This window comes from Amblyomma americanum, chromosome 4 (genome assembly GCF_052857255.1).
Source record: "Amblyomma americanum isolate KBUSLIRL-KWMA chromosome 4, ASM5285725v1, whole genome shotgun sequence".
NCBI classification, from domain to species: Eukaryota; Metazoa; Arthropoda; class Arachnida; order Ixodida; family Ixodidae; genus Amblyomma; species Amblyomma americanum.
In genome coordinates this window covers 48,413,378-48,434,189 of record NC_135500.1, presented here as the reverse complement: position 1 = coordinate 48,434,189, position 20,812 = coordinate 48,413,378, and the positions used below count along the sequence as shown (strand labels likewise).

The following is a 20,812-nucleotide window of genomic DNA, read 5'->3' as shown; positions in this document are numbered from 1 at the left end:
CTCATTTCATATTTCATTTGCTTGCCTGCTAATAGCTTAACAGGAGTCTTGGTTCTGGCAGTCTTGATGCCATACGTAGCATGAGAGGGCTCTCGCACAGTTTCCGCCCTCGCCGTTACATGAAGTTCTACGTCACACATGCGGTATTACAGGTCGTGCTACGTCCACCGCTATGGACGAGGGTGGCGGTGGTGAACACTCTCGAGGTTCGCTTACACTCAAAACATAGATACCCACGAAAGCAGCAGATTGGACAGCCGTCGCAGTAGCTCAGTTGGTAAGAGCACCGGACGCGATATTCGGAGGTTGTGGGTTCGGATCCCACCGACGACATGGTTGTTCTTTCTGCTGGTTTATAAGTAATTTTCTTTAAACAAACTGATTGGCATTAGAAATTTAAAAAAAAGAAAACATTCCCCTATGCACCTTGGTTTCGGTGACTGTTGTCTTCCTTCATATGTTTGTCAAACGAGCCCCTCATTTCATTTGCCTTGTCTGCTAATAGCTTAACGGGGGTCTTTGTTCTGGCAGTCTTGATGCCATAGGTAGCATAAGAGGGTTCTCGCACAGTTTCCGCCCTCGCCGTTACATGAAGTTCTACGTCACACATGCGGTATTACAGGTCGTGCTACGTCCACCGCTATGGACGAGGGTGGCGGTGGTGAACACTCTCGAGGTTCGCTTACACTCAAAACATAGATACCCACGAAAGCAGCAGATTGGACAGCCGTCGCCGTAGCTCAGTTGGTAAGAGCACCGGACGAGATATTCGGAGCTTGTGGGTTCGGATCCCACCGGCGGCATGGTGGTTTTTTTCTGCTGGTTTATAAGTAATTTTCTTTGTGGAGAATAAAACTTGTATGTATGTATGTATGTATTCCCCTATGCACCTTGGTTTCTGTGGCTGTTGTCTTCCTTCATATGTTTTTCAAACGAGCCCCTCATTTCATTTGCCTTGCCTGCTAATAGCTTAACAGGGGTTTTGGTTCTGGCAGTCTTGATGCCATAGGTAGCATGAGAGGGCTCTCGCACAGTTTCCGCCCTCGCCGTTACATGAAGTTCTACGTCACACTTGCGGTATTACACGTCGTGCTACGTCCACCGCTATGGACGAGGGTGGCGGTGGTGAACACTCTCGAGGTTCGCTTACACGCAAAACATAGATACCCACGAAAGCAGCAGATAGCACAGCCGTCGCCGTAGCTCAGTTGGTAAGAGCACCGGACGCGATATTCGGAGGTTGTGGGTTCGGATGCCACCGGTGGCATGGTTGCTTTTTTTGCTGGTTTATAAGTAATTTTCTTTAAACAAATTGATTGGCATTAGAAATAAAAAAAGAAAACATTCCCCTATGCACCTTGGTTTCTGTGGCTGTTGTCTTCCTTCATATGTTTTTCAAACGAGCCCCTCATTTCATTTGCCTTGCCTGCTAATAGCTTAACAGGGGTCTTGGTTCTGGCAGTCTTGATGCCATAGGTAGCATGAGAGGGCTCTCGCACAGTTTCCGCCCTCGCCGTTACATGAAGTTCTACGTCACACTTGCGGTATTACACGTCGTGCTACGTCCACCGCTATGGACGAGGGTGGCGGTGGTGAACACTCTCGAGGTTCGCTTACACGCAAAACATAGATACCCACGAAAGCAGCAGATAGCACAGCCGTCGCCGTAGCTCAGTTGGTAAGAGCACCGGACGCGATATTCGAAGGGTGTGGGTTCGGATGCCACCGGTGGCATGGTTGCTTTTTTCTGCTGGTTTATAAGTAATTTTCTTTAAACAAATTGATTGGCATTAGAAATAAAAAAAGAAAACATTCCCCTATGCACCTTAGTTTCGGTGTCTGTTGTCTTCCTTCATATGTTTGTCAAACGAGCCCCTCATTTCATATTTCATTTGCTTGCCTGCTAATAGCTTAACAGGAGTCTTGGTTCTGGCAGTCTTGATGCCATACGTAGCATGAGAGGGCTCTCGCACAGTTTCCGCCCTCGCCGTTACATGAAGTTCTACGTCACACATGCGGTATTACAGGTCGTGCTACGTCCACCGCTATGGACGAGGGTGGCGGTGGTGAACACTCTCGAGGTTCGCTTACACTCAAAACATAGATACCCACGAAAGCAGCAGATTGGACAGCCGTCGCAGTAGCTCAGTTGGTAAGAGCACCGGACGCGATATTCGGAGGTTGTGGGCTCGGATCCCACCGACGACATGGTTGTTTTTTCTGCTGGTTTATAAGTAATTTTCTTTAAACAAACTGATTGGCATTAGAAATTTAAAAAAAAGAAAACATTCCCCTATGCACCTTGGTTTCGGTGACTGTTGTCTTCCTTCATATGTTTGTCAAACGAGCCCCTCATTTCATTTGCCTTGTCTGCTAATAGCTTAACGGGGGTCTTTGTTCTGGCAGTCTTGATGCCATAGGTAGCATAAGAGGGTTCTCGCACAGTTTCCGCCCTCGCCGTTACATGACGTTCTACGTCACACTTGCGGTATTACAGGACGTGCTACGTCCACCGCTACGGACGAAAGTGGCGCTGGTGAACACTCTCTTGGTTTGCTTACACGCAAAACTTAGATACCCACGAAAGCAGCAGATTGGACAGCCGTCGCCGTAGCTCAGTTGGTAAGAGCACCGGACGCGATATTCGGAGGTTGTGGGTTCGGATGCCACCGGTGGCATGGTTGCTTTTTTCTGCTGGTTTATAAGTAATTTTCTTTAAACAAATTGATTGGCATTAGAAATAAAAAAAGAAAACATTCCCCTATGCACCTTGGTTTCGGTGTCTGTTGTCTTCCTTCATATGTTTGTCAAACGAGCCCCTCATTTCATATTTCATTTGCTTGCCTGCTAATAGCTTAACAGGAGTCTTGGTTCTGGCAGTCTTGATGCCATACGTAGCATGAGAGAGCGCACAGTTTCCGCCCTCGCCGTTACATGAAGTTCTACGTCACACATGCGGTATTACAGGTCGTGCTACGTCCACCGCTATGGACGAGGGTGGCGCTGGTGAACACTCTCAAGGTTCGCGTACACGCAAAACATAGGTACCCACGAAAGCAGCAGATTGGACAGCCGTCGCCGTAGCTCAGTTGGTAAGAGCACCGGACGCGATATTTGGAGGTTGTGGGTTCGGATCCCACCGACGACATGGTTGTTTTTTCTGCTGGTTTATAAGTAATTTTCTTTAAACAAACTGATTGGCATTAGAAATATAAAAAAAAGAAAACATTCCCCTATGCACCTTGGTTTCGGTGACTGTTGTCTTCCTTCATATGTTTGTCAAACGAGCCCCTCATTTCATTTGCCTTGTCTGCTAATAGCTTAACGGGGGCCTTTGTTCTGGCAGTCTTGATGCCATAGGTAGCATAAGAGGGTTCTCGCACAGTTTCCGCCCTCGCCGTTACATGACGTTCTACGTCACACTTGCGGTATTACAGGACGTGCTACGTCCACCGCTACGGACGAAAGTGGCGCTGGTGAACACTCTCTTGGTTCGCTTACACGCAAAACTTAGATACCCACGAAAGCAGCAGATTGGACAGCCGTCGCCGTAGCTCAGTTGGTAAGAGCACCGGACGCGATATTCGGAGCTTGTGGGTTCGGATCCCACCGGCGGCATGGTGGTTTTTTTCTGCTGGTTTATAAGTAATCTTCTTTAAACAAAATGATTGGCATTAGAAATTGAAAAAAAGAAAACATTCCCCTATGCACCTTGGTTTCTGTGGCTGTTGTCTTCCTTCATATGTTTTTCAAACGAGCCCCTCATTTCATTTGCCTTGCCTGCTAATAGCTTAACAGGGGTCTTGGTTCTGGCAGTCTTGATGCCATAGGTAGCATGAGAGGGCGCACAGTTTCCGCCCTCGCCGTTACATGAAGTTCTACGTCACACTTGCGGTATTACACGTCGTGCTACGTCCACTGCTATGGACGAGGGTGGCGGTGGTGAACACTCTCGAGGTTCGCTTACACGCAAAACATAGATACCCACGAAAGCAGCAGATTGGACAGCCGTCGCCGTAGCTCAGTTGGTAAGAGCACCGGACGCGATATTCGGAGGTTGTGGGTTCGGATGCCACCGGTGGCATGGTTGCTTTTTTCTGCTGGTTTATAAGTAATTTTCTTTAAACAAATTGATTGGCATTAGAAATAAAAAAAGAAAACATTCCCCCATGCACCTTAGTTTCGGTGTCTGTTGTCTTCCTTCATATGTTTGTCAAACGAGCCCCTCATTTCATATTTCATTTGCTTGCCTGCTAATAGCTTAACAGGAGTCTTGGTTCTGGCAGTCTTGATGCCATACGTAGCATGAGAGGGCTCTCGCACAGTTTCCGCCCTCGCCGTTACATGAAGTTCTACGTCACACATGCGGTATTACAGGTCGTGCTACGTCCACCGCTATGGACGAGGGTGGCGGTGGTGAACACTCTCGAGGTTCGCTTACACTCAAAACATAGATACCCACGAAAGCAGCAGATTGGACAGCCGTCGCAGTAGCTCAGTTGGTAAGAGCAAAGGACGCGATATTCGGAGGTTGTGGGTTCGGATCCCACCGACGACATGGTTGTTTTTTCTGCTGGTTTATAAGTAATTTTCTTTAAACAAACTGATTGGCATTAGAAATTTAAAAAAAAGAAAACATTCCCCTATGCACCTTGGTTTCGGTGACTGTTGTCTTCCTTCATATGTTTGTCAAACGAGCCCCTCATTTCATTTGCCTTGTCTGCTAATAGCTTAACGGGGGTCTTTGTTCTGGCAGTCTTGATGCCATAGGTAGCATAAGAGGGTTCTCGCACAGTTTCCGCCCTCGCCGTTACATGACGTTCTACGTCACACTTGCGGTATTACAGGACGTGCTACGTCCACCGCTACGGACGAAAGTGGCACTGGTGAACACTCTCTTGGTTCGCTTACACGCAAAACTTAGATACCCACGAAAGCAGCAGATTGGACAGCCGTCGCCGTAGCTCAGTTGGTAAGAGCACCGGACGCGATATTCGGAGCTTGTGGGTTCGGATCCCACCGGCGGCATGGTGGTTTTTTTCTGCTGGTTTATAAGTAATTTTCTTTAAACAAAATGATTGGCATTAGAAATTGAAAAAAAGAAAACATTCCCCTATGCACCTTGGTTTCTGTGGCTGTTGTCTTCCTTCATATGTTTTTCAAACGAGCCCCTCATTTCATTTGCCTTGCCTGCTAATAGCTTAACAGGGGTCTTGGTTCTGGCAGTCTTGATGCCATAGGTAGCATGAGAGGGCTCTCGCACAGTTTCCGCCCTCGCCGTTACATGAAGTTCTACGTCACACTTGCGGTATTACACGTCGTGCTACGTCCACTGCTATGGACGAGGGTGGCGGTGGTGAACACTCTCAAGGTTCGCTTACACGCAAAACATTGATACCCACGAAAGCAGCAGATTTGACAGCCGTCACCGTAGCTCAGTTGGTAAGAGCACCGGACGCGATATTCGGAGGTTGTGGGTTCGGATCCCACCGGCGACATGGTTGCTTTTTCTGCTGGTTTATAAGTAATTTTCATTTGACAAATTGATTGGCATTCTAAATAAAAAAAAGAAAGAAAACATTCCCCTATGCACCTTGGTTTCGGTGACTGTTGTCTTCCTTCATAAGTTTGTCAAACGAGCCCCTCATTTCATTTGCCTTGTCTGCTAATAGCTTAACGGTGGTCTTGGTTCTGGCAGTCTTGATGCCATAGGTAGCATAAGAGGGCTCTCGCACAAGTTCCGCCTTCGCCGTTAAATGACGTTCTACGTCACACTTGCGGTATTGCAGGGCGTGCTACGTCCACCGCTATGGACGAGGTTGGCGCTGGGGAACATTTTCAAGGTTCGCTTACACGCAAAACATAGATACCCACGAAAGCAGCAGATTGGACAGCCGTCGCCGTAGCTCAGATGGTAAGAGCACCGGACGCAATATTCGGAGGTTGTGGGTTCAGATCCCACCGGCGACATGGTTGTTTTTTCTGCTGGTTTGTAAGTAAATTTCTTTAAACAAATTGATTGGCATTAGAAATTTAAAAAAACGAAAACATTCCCCAATGCACATTGGTTTCGGTGACTGTTGTCTTCCTTCATATGTTTGTCAAATGAGCCCCTCATTTCATTTGCCTTGTCTGCTAATAGCTTAACGGGGGTCTTGGTTCTGGCAGTCATGATGCCATAGGTAGCATAAGAGGGTTCTCGCACAGTTTCCGCCCTCGCCGTTACATGACGTTCTACGTCACACTTGCGGTATTTCAGGTCGTGCTACGTCCACCGCTATGGACGAGGGTGGCGGTGGTGAACACTTTCAAGGTTCGCTTACACGCAAAACATAGATACCCACGAAAGCAGCAGATTGGACAGCCCTCGCCGTAGCTGAGTTCGTAAGAGCACCGGACGCGATATTCGGAGGTTGTGGGTTTTGGATCCCACCGGCGGCATGGTTGTTTTTTCCTCTGGTTAATAAGAAATTTTCTTTAAACAAATTGATTGGCATTAGAAATTAAAAAAAAGAAAACATTCCCCTATGCACCTTGGTTTCGGTGACTGTTGTCTTCCTTCATATGTTTGTCAAACTAGCCACTCATTTCATTTGCCTTGTCTGCTAATATCTTAACGGGGGTCTTGGTTCTGGCAGTCTTGATGCCATAGGTAGCATAAGAGGGCTCTCGCAGTTTCCGCCCTCGCCGTTACATGACGTTCTACGTCACACTTGCGGTATTACAGGACGTGCTACGTCCACCGCTACGGACGGGGGTGGCGCTGGTGAACACTCTCAAGGTTCGCTTACACGCAAAACATAGATACCCACGAAAGCAGCAGATTGGACAGCCGTCGCAGTAGCTCAGTTGGTAAGAGCACCGGACGCGATATTCGGAGGTTGTGGATTCGGATCCCACCGACGACATGGTTGTTTTTTCTGCTGGTTTATAAGTAATTTTCTTTAAACAAACTGATTGGCATTAGAAATTTAAAAAAAAGAAAACATTCCCCTATGCACCTTGGTTTCGGTGACTGTTGTCTTCCTTCATATGTTTGTCAAACGAGCCCCTCATTTCATTTGCCTTGTCTGCTAATAGCTTAACGGGGGTCTTGGTTCTGGCAGTCTTGATGCGATAGGTAGCATAAAAGGGCTCTCGCACAGTTTCCGCCTTCGCCGTTACATGACGTTCTACGTCAAACTTGCGGTATTGCAGGACGTGCTACGTCCACCGCTATGGACGAGGGTGGCGCTGGTGAACATTTTCAAGGTTCGCTTACACGCAAAACATAGATACCCACGAAAGCAGCAGATTGGACCGTCATCGCCGTAGCTCTGTTGGTAAGAGCACCGGACGCGATATTCGGAGGTTGTGGGCTCGGATCCCACCGGCGACATGGTTGTTTTTTCTGCTGGTTTATAAGTAATTTTCATTAGACAAATTGATTGGCATTCTAAATAAAAAAAGAAAGAAAACATTCCCCTATGCACCTTGGTTTCGGTGACTGTTGTCTTCCTTCATATGTTTGTCAAACGAGCCCCTCATTTCATTTGCCTTGTCTGCTAATAGCTTAACGGGGGTCTTGGTTCTGGCAGTCTTGATGCCATAGGTAGCATAAGAGGGCTCTCGCACAAGTTCCGCCCTCGCCGTTAAATGACGTTCTACGTCACACTTGCGGTATTGCAGGACGTGCTACGTCCACCGCTATGGACGAGGTTGGCGCTGGTGAACATTTTCAAGGTTCGCTTACACGCAAAACATAGATACCCACGAAAGCAGCAGATTGGACAGCCGTCGCCGTAGCTCAGTTGGTAAGAGCACCGGACGCAATATTCGGAGGTTGTGGGTTCGGATCCCACCGGCGACATGGTTGTTTTTTCTGCTGGTTTGTAAGTAAATTTCTTTAAACAAATTGATTGGCATTAGAAATAAAAAAAGAAAACATTCCCCTATGCACCTTGGTTTCGGTGTCTGTTGTCTTCCTTCATATGTTTGTCAAACGAGCCCCTCATTTCATTTGCCTTGTCTGCTAATAGCTTAACGGGGGTCTTTGTTCTGGCAGTCTTGATGCCATAGGTAGCATAAGAGGGTTCTCGCACAGTTTCCGCCCTCGCCGTTACATGACGTTCTACGTCACACTTGCGGTATTACACGTCGTGCTACGTCCACCGCTACGGACGAAAGTGGCGCTGGTGAACACTCTCTTGGTTCGCTTACACGCAAAACTTAGATACCCACGAAAGCAGCAGATTGGACAGCCGTCGCCGTAGCTCAGTTGGTAAGAGCACCGGACGCGATATTCGGAGCTTGTGGGTTCGGATCCCACCGGCGGCATGGTGGTTTTTTTCTGCCGGTTTATAAGTAATTTTCTTTAAACAAAATGATTGGCATTAGAAATTGAAAAAAAGAAAACATTCCCCTATGCACCTTGGTTTCTGTGGCTGTTGTCTTCCTTCATATGTTTTTCAAGCGAGCCCTTTATTTCATTTGCCTTGCCTGCTAATAGCTTAACAGGGGTCTTGGTTCTGGCAGTCTTGATGCCATAGGTAGCATGAGAGGGCTCTCGCACAGTTTCCGCCCTCGCCGTTACATGAAGTTCTACGTCACACTTGCGGTATTACACGTCGTGCTACGTCCACCGCTATGGACGAGGGTGGCGGTGGTGAACACTCTCGAGGTTCGCTTACACGCAAAACATAGATACCCACGAAAGCAGCAGATAGCACAGCCGTCGCCGTAGCTCAGTTGGTAAGAGCACCGGACGCGATATTCGGAGGTTGTGGGTTCGGATGCCACCGGTGGCTTGGTTGCTTTTTTCTGCTGGTTTATAAGTAATTTTCTTTAAACAAATTGATTGGCATTAGAAATAAAAAAAGAAAACATTCCCCTATGCACCTTGGTTTCGGTGTCTGTTGTCTTCCTTCATATGTTTGTCAAACGAGCCCCTCATTTCATATTTCATTTGCTTGCCTGCTAATAGCTTAACAGGAGTCTTGGTTCTGGCAGTCTTGATGCCATACGTAGCATGAGAGGGCTCTCGCACAGTTTCCGCCCTCGCCGTTACATGAAGTTCTACGTCACACATGCGGTATTAAAGGTCGTGCTACGTCCACCGCTATGGACGAGGGTGGCGGTGGTGAACACTCTCGAGGTTCGCTTACACTCAAAACATAGATACCCACGAAAGCAGCAGATAGCACAGCCGTCGCCGTAGCTCAGTTGGTAAGAGCACCGGACGCGATATTCGGAGGTTGTGGGTTCGGATCCCACCGACGACATGGTTGTTTTTTCTGCTGGTTTATAAGTAATTTTCTTTAAACAAACTGATTGGCATTAGAAATTAAAAAAAAAAGAAAACATTCCCCTATGCACCTTGGTTTCGGTGACGGTTGTCTTCCTTCATATGTTTGTCAAACGAGCCCCTCATTTCATTTGCCTTGTCTGCTAATAGCTTAACGGGGGTCTTTGTTCTGGCAGTCTTGATGCCATAGGTAGCATAAGAGGGTTCTCGCACAGTTTCCGCCCTCGCCGTTACATGACGTTCTACGTCACACTTGCGGTATTACAGGACGTGCTACGTCCACCGCTACGGACGAAAGTGGCGCTGGTGAACACTCTCTTGGTTCGCTTACACGCAAAACTTAGATACCCACGAAAGCAGCAGATTGGACAGCCGTCGCCGTAGCTCAGTTGGTAAGAGCACCGGACGCGATATTCTTAGCTTGTGGGTTCGGATCCCACCGGCGGCAGGGTGGTTTTTTTCTGCTGGTTTATAAGTAATTTTCTTTAAACAAAATGATTGGCATTAGAAATTGAAAAAAAGAAAACATTCCCCTATGCACCTTGGTTTCTGTGGCTGTTGTCTTCCTTCATATGTTTTTCAAACGAGCCCCTCATTTCATTTGCCTTGCCTGCTAATAGCTTAACGGGGGTCTTGGTTCTGGCAGTCTTGATGCCATAGGTAGCATGAGAGGGTTCTCGCACAGTTTCCGCCCTCGCCGTTACATGACGTTCTACGTCACACTTGCGGTATTACAGGACGTGCTACGTCCACCGCTATGGACGAGGGTGGCGGTGGTGAACACTCTCGAGGTTCGCTTACACGCAAAACGTAGATACCCACGAAAGCAGCAGATAGCACAGCCGTCGCCGTAGCTCAGTTGGTAAGAGCACCGGACGCGATATTCGGAGCTTGTGGGTTCGGATCCCACCGGCGGCATGGTGGTTTTTTTCTGCTGGTTTATAAGTAATTTTCTTTAAACAAAATGATTGGCATTTTAAATATAAAAAAAAGAAAACATTCCCCTATGCACCTTTTTTTCGGTGACTGTTGTCTACCTTCATATGTTTGTCAAACGAGCCCCTCATTTCATTTGCCTTGTCTGCTAATGGCTTAACGGGGGTCTTGGTTCTGGCAGTCTTGATGCGATAGGTAGCATAAAAGGGCCCTCGCACAGTTTCCGCCTTCGCCGTTACATGACGTTCTACGTCAAACTTGCGGTATTACAGGACGTGCTACGTCCACCGCTATGGACGAGGGTGGCGCTGGTGAACATTTTCAAGGTTCGCTTACACGCAAAACATAGATACCCACGAAAGCAGCAGATTGGACCGTCGTCGCCGTAGCTCTGTTGGTAAGAGCACCGGACGCGATATTCGGAGGTTGTGGGCTCGGATCCCACCGGCGACATGGTTGTTTTTTCTGCTGGTTTATAAGTAATTTTCACTAGACAAATTGATTGGCATTCTAAATAAAAAAAGAAAGAAAACATTCCCCTATGCACCTTGGTTTCGGTGACTGTTGTCTTCCTTCATATGTTTGTCAAACGAGCCCCTCATTTCATTTGCCTTGTCTGCTAATAGCTTAACGGGGGTCTTGGTTCTGGCAGTCTTGATGCCATAGGTAGCATAAGAGGGCTCTCGCACAAGTTCCGCCCTCGCCGTTAAATGACGTTCTACGTCACACTTGCGGTATTGCAGGACGTGCTACGTCCACCTCTATGGACGAGGTTGGCGCTGGTGAACATTTTCAAGGTTCGCTTACACGCAAAACATAGATACCCACGAAAGCAGCAGATTGGACAGCGGTCACCGTAGCTCAGTTGGTAAGAGCACCGGACGCAATATTCGGAGGTTGTGGGTTCGGATCCCACCGGCGACATGGTTGTTTTTTCTGATGGTTTGTAAGTAAATTTCTTTAAACAAATTGATTGGCATTAGAAATTTAAAAAAACGAAAACATTCCCCTATGCACCTTGGTTTCGGTGACTGTTGTCTTCCTTCATATGTTTGTCAAACGAGCCCCTCATTACATTTGCCTTGTCTGCTAACAGCTTAACGGGGGTCTTGGTTCTGGCAGTCTTGATGCCATACGTAGCATGAGAGAGCGCACAGTTTCCGCCCTCGCCGTTACATGAAGTTCTACGTCACACATGCGGTATTACAGGTCGTGCTACGTCCACCGCTATGGACGAGGGTGGCGCTGGTGAACACTCTCAAGGTTCGCGTACACGCAAAACATAGGTACCCACGAAAGCAGCAGATTGGACAGCCGTCGCCGTAGCTCAGTTGGTAAGAGCACCGGACGCGATATTTGGAGGTTGTGGGTTCGGATCCCACCGGCGGCATGGTTGTTTTTTCTGCTGGTTTATAAGTAATTTTCTTTTGACAAATTGATTGGCATTAGAAATTAAAAAAAGAAAACATTCCCCTATGCACCTTGGTTTCGGTGACTGTTGTCTTCCTTCATATGTTTGTCAAATGAGCCCCTCATTTCGTTTGCCTTGTCTGCTAATAGCTTAACGGGGGTCTTGGTTCTGGCAGTCTTGATGCCATAGGTAGCATAAGAGGGCTCTCGCAGTTTCCGCCCTCGCCGTTACATGACGTTCTACGTCACACTTGCGGTATTACAGGTCGTGCAACGTTCACCGCTATGGACGAGGGTGGCGCTGGTGAACACTCTCAAGGTTCGCTTACACGCAAAACTTAGATACCCACGAAAGTAGCAGATTGGACAGCCGTCGCCGTAGCTCAGTTGGTAAGAGCACCGGACGCGATATTCGGAGGTTGTAGGTTCGGATCCCACCGGCGACATGGTTGTTTTTTCTGCTGGTTTATAAGTAATTTTCATTAGACAAATTGATTGGCATTTTAAATTTAAAAAAGAAAACATTCCCATATGCACCTTGGTTTCGGTGACTGTTGTCTTCTTTCATATGTTTGTCAAACGAGCCCCTCATTTCATTTGCCTTGTCTGCTAATAGCTTAACGGGGGTCTTGGATCTGGCAATCTTTATGCCATAGGTAGCATAAGAGGGCTCTCGCACAATTTCCGCCCTCGGCGTTACATGACGTTCTACGTCACACTTGCGGTATTACAGGACGTGCTACGTCCACCGCTTTGGACGAGGGTGGCGCTGGTAAACACTCTCAAGGTTCGCTTACACGCAAAACATAGATACCCACGAAAGCAGCAGATTGGACAGCCGTCACCGTAGCTCAGCTGGTAAGAGCACCGGACGCGATATTCGGAGGTTGTGGGTTCGGATCCCACCGGCGACATGGTTGTTTTTCTGCTGGTTTATAAGTAATTCTCATTAGACAAATTGATTGGCATTTTAAATTAAAAAAAAGAAAACATTCCCCTATGCACCTTGGTTTCGGTGACTGTTGTCTTCCTTCATATGTTTATCAAATGAGCCCCTCATTTCATTTGCCTTGTCTGCTAATAGCTTAACGGGGGTCTTGGTTCTGGCAGTCTTGATGCCATAGGTAGCATAAGAGGGCTCTCGCGCAATTTCATCCCTCGCCGTTACACGACGTTCTACGTCACACTTGCGGTATTGCAGGACGTGCTACGTCCACCGCTATGGACGAGGGTGGCGGTGGTGAACATTTAACATTTTCAAGGTTCACTTACACGCAAAACATAGATACCCACGAAAGCAGCAGATTGGACAGCCGTCACCGTAGCTCAGTTGGTAAGAGCACCGGGCGCGATATTCGGAGGTTGTGGGTTCGGATCCCACCGGTGACATGGTTGTTCTTTCTGCTGGTTTGTAAGTAAATTTCTTTAAACAAATTGATTGGCATTAGAAATTTAAAAAATGAAAACATTCTCTTATGCACCTTGGTTTCGGTGACTGTTCTCTTCCTTCATATGTTTGTCAAACGAGCCCCTCATTACATTTGCCTTGTCTGCTAATAGTTTAACGGGGGTTTTGGTTCTGGCAGTTTTGATGCCATAGGTAGCATAAGATGGCTCTCGCAGTTTCCGCCCTCGCCGTTACATGACGTTCTACGTCACACTTGCGGTATTACAGGTCGTGCTACGTCCACCGCTATGGACGAGGGTGGCGCTGGTGAACATTTTCAAGGTTCGCTTACACGCAAAACATAGATACCCACGAAAGCAGCAGATTGGACAGTCGTCGCCGTAGCTCAGTTGGTAAGAGCACCGGACGCGATATTCGGAGGTTGTGGGGTCGGATCCCACCGGCGACATGGTTGTTTTTTCTGCTGGTTTATAAGTAATTTTCATTAGACAAATTGATTGGCATTTTAAATATAAAAAAAGAAAACATTCCCCTATGCACCTTGGTTTCGGTGACTGTTGTCTTCCTTCATATGTTTGTCAAACGAGCCCCTCATTTCTTTTGCCTTGTCTGCTAATAGCTTAACGGGGGTCTTGGATCTGGCAGTCTTGATGCCATTGGTAGCATAAGAGGGCTCTCGCACAATTTCCGCCCTCGCCGTTACATGACGTTCTACGTCACACTTGCGGTATTGCAGGACGTGCTACGTCCACCGCTATGGACGAGGGTGGCGCTGGTGAATATTTTCAATTTTCGCTTACACGCAAAACATAGATACCCACGAAAGCAGCAGATTGGACACTCGTCGCCGTAGCTCAGTTGGTAAGAGCACCGGACGCAATATTCGGAGGTTGTGGGTTCGGATCCCACCGGCGACATGGTTGTTTTTTCTGCTGGTTTGTAAGTAAACTTCTTTAAACAAAGTGATTGGCATTAGAAATTTAAAAAAAAGAAAACATTCGCCTATGCACCTTGGTTTCGGTGACTGTTGTCTTCCTTCATATGTTTGTCAAACGAGCCCCTCATTACATTTGCCTTGTCTGCTAATAGCTTAACGGGGGTCTTGGTTCTGGCAGTCTTGATGCCATAGGTAGCATAAGAGGGCTCTCGCACAGTTTCCGCCCTCGCCGTTACATGACGTTCTACGTCACACTTGCGGTATTACAGGACGTGCTACGTCCACCGCTATGGACGAGGGTGGCGCTGGTGAACACTCTCAAGGTTCGCTTACACGCAAACCATTGATACCCAAGAAAGCAGCAGATTTGACAGTCGTCGCCGTAGCTCAGTTGGTAAGAGCACTGGACGCGATATTCGGAGGTTGTGGGTTCGGATCCCACCGGCGACATGGTTGTTTTTTCTGCTGGTTTATAAGTAATTTTCATTAGACAAATTGATCGGCATTTTCAATTAAAAAAAAGAAAACATTCCCCTATGCACCTTGGTTTCGGTGACTGTTGTCTTCCTTCATATGTTTGTCAAACGAGCCCCTCATTTCATTTGCCTTTTCTGCTAATATCTTAACGGGGGTCTTGGTTCTGTCAGTCTTGATGCCATAGGTAGCATAAGAGGGCTCTCGCGCAATTTCATCCCTCGCCGTTACATGACGTTCTACGTCACACTTGCGGTATTGCAGGACGTGCTACGTCCACCGCTATGGACGAGGGTGGCGGTGGTGAACATTTAACATTTTCAAGGTTCACTTACACGCAAAACATAGATACCCACGAAAGCAGCAGATTGGACAGCCGTCACCGTAGCTGAGTTGGTAAGAGCACCGTGCGCGATATTCGGAGGATGTGGGTTCGGATCCCACCGGTGACATGGTTGTTTTTTCTGCTGGTTTGTAAGTAAATTTCTTTAAGCAAATTGATTGGCATTAGAAATTTAAAAAAATGAAAACATTCTCTTATGCACCTTGGTTTCGGTGACTGTTCTCTTCCTTCATATGTTTGTCAAACGAGCCCCTCATTACATTTGCCTTCTCTGCTAATAGCTTAACAGGGGTCTTGGTTCTGGCAGTCTTGATGGGACAGGTAGCATACGAGGGCTCTCGCACAGTGTCCGCTCTCGCTGTTACATGACGTTCTACGTCACACTTGTGGTATTACAGGACGTGCTACGTCTACCGCTATGGGCGAGGGTGGCGCTGGTGAACACTCTCAAGGTTCGCTCACACGCAAAACATTGATACCTACGAAAGCAGCAGATTTGACAGCCGTCGCCATAGCTCAGTTGGTAAGAGCACCGGACGCGATATTTGGATGTTGTGGGTTCGGATCCCACCGGCGGCATGGTTGTTTTTTCTGCTGGTTTATAAGTAATTTTCTTTTGACAAATTGATTGGCACTAGAAATTAAAAAAAAAGAAAACATTCCCCTATGCACCTTGGTTTCGGTGACTTTTGTCTTCCTTCATATGTTTGTCAAACGAGCCCCTAATTTCATTTGCCTTGTCTGCTAATAGTTTAACGGGGGTCTTGGTTCTGGCAGTCTTGATGCCATAGGTAGCATAAGAGGGCTCTCCGTCAGTTTCCGCCCTCGCCGTTACATGACGTTCTACGTCACACTTGCGGTATTGCAGGACGTGCTACGTCCACCGCTATGGACGAGGGTGGCGGTGGTGAACACTTTCAAGGTTCGCTTACACGCAAAACATAGATACCCACGAAAGCAGCGGACTGGACAGCCGTCGCCGTACACTCGGCATGTACTTCACCCTCGATGGGAGTTGTGGAAGATGAATAACGGTCTGCTCTCAGACGAAATCTTTCAGCGTGCTGTACCTACTTGTTTGAAGGACGTATGGTCACGCCGTGATCTTTCCATTTTTCAAAAGTGGGCCTTGTTTAAACAGGAGATCAAAAACATGGCAATTGAGGCCTCAGCAAGAATCGCTTTCCTGAAGAGACCCACCTTCGTGAGCTTGGGCGCACCCTAACGGAGCTACATGAGCTAGAGAGGGTAAGCCCGGGTGCCTATCTCGAAGAGATTAATAACGTAAAAACACAGCTTCAACAATTTGCGACAGACAGATATAAGGGGGCCTTGATACGATCTAGGTCCCGAAGGTTTCTTGATGAGCAACCTTCTCGTCGGGCCCTGAGTGATGAAAGAGAGAATGCTCTTGCGAAGGAAATATTGGAAATTCAGTATGGTGATTGCACATACAGTGATGCGCCTGGTATTCTTGCTGCTTTCTTCGACTATTATCGGAAGCTGTTTGGCAGTTTCGAAGATCCAAGTCAAGGTTTCGATTACAGTTCCTTGCTTGGACACTTCCCTCGACTTGATGATGAGAAGTGTGCTATAGTGAAGGGACCTATCACTTTGGATGAAATTCAATCAGCCATTTCTGCCCTGCAGAGCCAGAAATCTCCTGGGCCAGATGGTATTACTAGCGAATTCTATAAAACATTTTCGCCTTGCCTAGTGCCTGTTTTGATGGAAGTTTTCAAAGCATCTTATGATGTGGGTGTCCTGCCTCCCACTTTTTATTCTGGGCACACAATAAATATTCCCAAAAGCAAAGATACTAATCGGTTGAAAACTGTTGAGGGATATCGTCCAATTTCCCTTTGCAATGTTGATTACAAAATTTTTGCCAAAGTTCTTAGCAGTCGTCTGCAGCTCGTCATTATGGACTTGATAGGTCCGCATCAGGTCTGTGGTATTAGAGGCCGCAGTATTCAAACACATATCCATATTGCACGTTCAGTATTAGAGACAGTATCAGATGAGATAGGCCAAGTAGCTCTAATTCAAATTGACTTGGCTAAGGCGTTTGATAAAGTTCGGCACGATTTCTTGTTCGCGGTCTTGGAGTATGCAAATATTGGTGACGTCTTGCTCAAAGGCATAAGGCTGTGCTATAAGAACTCCTATACAAGGGTTATTGTTAATCAGGAGCTAACGAAACCAGTACCACTAGAAGCATCTGTTCGTCAAGGATGTCCACTGTCTCCATTGTTGTTTGCCCTATATCTGGAACCCCTCTGTCTCAGTATAATTAACAGCGCAGCTATCCGCGGTTTCTCTCTGGCTCAATGTGAAGTTAAAGTTTTAGCTTACGCTGATGATGTCGCCCTGTTTTGTTCTGACAAAAAGAGTGTACTCGAGGCTCTAAACTTGACTAAACAGTTCTGCGATGTATCAGGCGCGGCTCTTAATTTAGAGAAATCCAAAGGCTTTTGGTTGGGTCATTGGGGAACTTGGCCAAGCCAGTTTGGTGGTATATGCTGGAACTGTAGCCCTCTTGAGTACCTAGGCGTTCCGCTGCACCAAGTTTGCAACAGTACAGCCTACTCGGATTCACAAACTGTAACTCTACGGCGGCAAACACAGGCTTGGATGGGTAGGGAACTCTCAGTGTTTGCGAGGGCACAGGTCTGTAACATTTTTTTGTTTGCAAAGCTCGCGTATGTCCTTCAAGTCCTTCATTGTGCGAGGAGGAAGGTGCAAGCAATACATAGAATATTTGCAGCACTCGTTTGGCGCTCTCAATGGGAGCCGATGAGGCGTGAAAACTTGTTCCTTCCCTTAGAGGGTGGTGGAGTGGGCCTTGTTCACCTGTTCGTGCATCAACTCGTTTCCCGTTTTTTCTTTTTCAAATCGGCAAACGACCCGTTTCTGGTAGCTGTGCTCATTAGGCGGCTTAGTTTTCATTTGCCACTTATTCGCACCGACTGTGCAGGCTCGTGAGGGGACTTTATGGGGATTTCTTAAGGAGGTTGCTGACACTTTCAATTTTCTCACTGTGCGCTTCTCTTTAGATTACCTGTATAGCCTCTCGAGAAAGCAGATGACCCAGGCTCTCACTGAGTGTTTGTTCCCTACACCATTGTATCGGCAGCCTTATTTATCTGGGGTCTTTGGACATCAGTGTTCTAAAGCGTGTTGGCGGATGTGCATTCAGGCAGCCGCTAAAACGTTCTTTTTCAAACTACACACAGCGACGCTGCCTGTCAAGACATTTCTTAATGACAAGGGGATGTTTGTACCCTGGAATGTGAATTGTCGTCTGTGTAACGTGCCTGAGACAATTGATCATTGCTTCATCCTGTGCCGTGATGCCATGTTCTTTTGGGACATACTACAACGAACTCTTAAGAAGGACATTGAAATTACACCATACACCATTAGATTTCTGCCTGTTGACAAAAACTCTGTTGTGCCTTATGACGTGTTTGTGTTGATGGGACTATTCAGTCTTTGGAAAAGCCGTATGATGGACAGACATGCCGAGCCACCAAGATCATCCAAATCTGTGTTTCGGGAACAGTGTGCGTTGGTGAGGAGTGTATATGCTGCTCGCGACGAACCTCCAAGCTGGCTGCCGTGCCTAGATGCTTGTGTGTGCCTCCCTCAATTTTGATGTTTTGATGGGGATGCAGTGGTGAGTTAGGGCTATGGGGGGCTCATATTAAGCAGCCCGGTAACTTGAGACGCGAACTAGTCTGATTGAAGTTTCCTCCTTTCTACAGAAGTTCTTCCATGCAATAAAGAAAAAAACCGTCGCCGTAGCTCAGTTGGTAAGAGCACCGGATGCGATATTCGGAGGTTGTGGGTTCGGATCCCACCGGCGGAATGGTTTTTTTTCTGCTGGTTAATAAGCAATTTTCTTTAAACAAATTGATTGGCATTAGAAATAAAAAAAGAAAACATTCCCCTATGCACCTTGGTTCCGGTGACTGTTGTCTTCCTTCAGATGTTTGTCAAACGAGCCCCTCATTTCATTTGCCTTTTCTGCTAATAGCTTAACGGGGGTCTTGGTTCTGGCAGTCTTGATGCCATAGGTAGCATAAGAGGGCTCTCGCACACTTTCCGCCCTCGCCGTTACATGACGTTCTACGTCACACTTGCGGTATTACAGGTCGTGCTACGTCCACCGCTATGGACGAGGGTGGCGGTGGTGAACACTTTCAAGGTTCGCTTACACGCAAAACATAGATACCCACGAAAGCAGCGGACTGGACAGCCGTCGCCGTAGCTCAGTTGGTAAGAGCACCGGATGCGATATTCGGAGGTTGTGGGTTCGGATCCCACCGGGGGAATGGTTTTTTTTCTGCTGGTTAATAAGCAATTTTCTTTAAACAAATTGATTGGCATTAGAAATTAAAAAAAAACATTCCCCTATGCACCTTGGTTCCGGTGACTGTTGTCTTCCTTCATATGTTTGTCAAACGAGCCCCTCATTTCATTTGCCTTTTCTGCTAATAGCTTAACGGGGGTCTTGGTTCTGGCAGTCTTGATGCCATAGGTAGCATAAGTGGGCTCTCGCACAGTTTCCGCCCTCGCCGTTACATGACGTTCTACGTCACACTTGCGGTATTACAGGACGTGCTACGTCCACCGCTATGGACGAGGGTGGCGCTGGTGAACACTCTCAAGGTTCGCTTACACGCAAAACATTGATACCCACGAAAGCAGCAGATTTGACAGCCGTCGCCGTAGCTCTGTTGGTAGGAGCACCGGACGCGATATTTGGAGGCTGTGGGTTCGGATCCCACCGGCGGCATGGTTGTTTTTTCTGCTGGTTTATAAGCAATTTTCTTTTGACAAATTGATTGGCATTAGAAATTAAAAAAAGAAAACATTCCCCTATGCACCTTGGTTTCGGTGACTGTTGTCTTCCTTCATATGTTTGTCAAACTAGCCCCTCATTTCATTTGCCTTGTCTGCTAATAGCTTAACGGGGGTCTTGGTTCTGGCAGTCTTGATGCCATAGGTAGCATAAGAGGGCTCTCGCGCAATTTCCGCCCTCGCCGTTACATGACGTTCTACGTCACACTTGCGGTATTACAGGACGTGCTACGTCCACCGCTACGGACGGGGGTGGCGCTGGTGAACACTCTCAAGGTTCGCTTACACGCAAAACATAGATACCCACGAAAGCAGCAGATTGGACAGCCGTCGCAGTAGCTCAGTTGGTAAGAGCACCGGACGCGATATTCGGAGGTTGTGGGTTCGGATCCCACCGACGACATGGTTGTTTTTTCTGCTGGTTTATAAGTAATTTTCTTTAAACAAACTGATTGGCATTAGAAATTTAAAAAAAAGAAAACATTCCCCTATGCACCTTGGTTTCGGTGACTGTTGTCTTCCTTCATATGTTTGTCAAATGAGCCCCTCATTTCATTTGCCTTGCCTGCTAATAGCTTAACGGGGGTCTTGGTTCTGGCAGTCTTGATGCCATAGGTAGCATAAGAGGGCTGCCGCAGTTTCCGCCCTCGCCGTTACATGACGTTCTACGTCACACTTGCGGTATTACAGGACGTGCTACGTCCACCGCTATGGGCGAGGGTGGCGCTGGTGAACACTCTCAAGGTTCGCTTACACGCAAAACATTGATACCCACGAAAGTAGCAGATTGGACAGCCGTCGCCGTAGCTCAGTTGGTAAGAGCACCGGACGCGATATTCGGAGGTTGTGGGTTCGGATCCCACCGGCGACATGGTTGTTTTTTCTGCTGGTTTATAAGTAATTTTCATTAGACAAATTGATTGGCATTTTAAATTTAAAAAAAGAAAACATTCCCATATGCACCTTGGTTTCGGTGACTGTTGTCTTCTTTCATATGTTTGTCAAACGAGCCCCTCATTTCATTTGCCTTGTCTGCTAATAGCTTAACGGGGGTCTTGGATCTGGCAGTCTTGATGCCATAGGTAGCATAAGAGGGCTCTCGCACAATTTCTGCCGTCGCCGTTACATGACATTCTACGTCACACTTGCGGTATT

General features: G+C 47.3%; 5 non-coding genes across 5 annotated transcripts; all 5 read left to right on the top strand.

The window, feature by feature from the left end:
* The first annotated feature begins 5,896 nt into the window (after nt 1-5,896).
* Nucleotides 5,897-5,970, top strand: TRNAL-CAA (transfer RNA leucine (anticodon CAA)). Its single transcript has one exon. It is a non-coding gene; the product is annotated as a tRNA-Leu (tRNA).
* Nucleotides 5,971-7,775: 1,805 nt separating this feature from the next.
* Nucleotides 7,776-7,849, top strand: TRNAL-CAA (transfer RNA leucine (anticodon CAA)). Its single transcript has one exon. It is a non-coding gene; the product is annotated as a tRNA-Leu (tRNA).
* Nucleotides 7,850-11,069: 3,220 nt separating this feature from the next.
* On the top strand, nt 11,070-11,143 carry TRNAL-CAA (transfer RNA leucine (anticodon CAA)). The gene has a single exon. It is a non-coding gene; the product is annotated as a tRNA-Leu (tRNA).
* Nucleotides 11,144-13,880: 2,737 nt separating this feature from the next.
* On the top strand, nt 13,881-13,954 carry TRNAL-CAA (transfer RNA leucine (anticodon CAA)). The gene has a single exon. It is a non-coding gene; the product is annotated as a tRNA-Leu (tRNA).
* A 6,500-nt stretch (nt 13,955-20,454) lies between these two features.
* TRNAS-CGA (transfer RNA serine (anticodon CGA)) lies at nt 20,455-20,528 on the top strand. The gene has a single exon. It is a non-coding gene; the product is annotated as a tRNA-Ser (tRNA).
* Nucleotides 20,529-20,812: the final 284 nt, after the last annotated feature.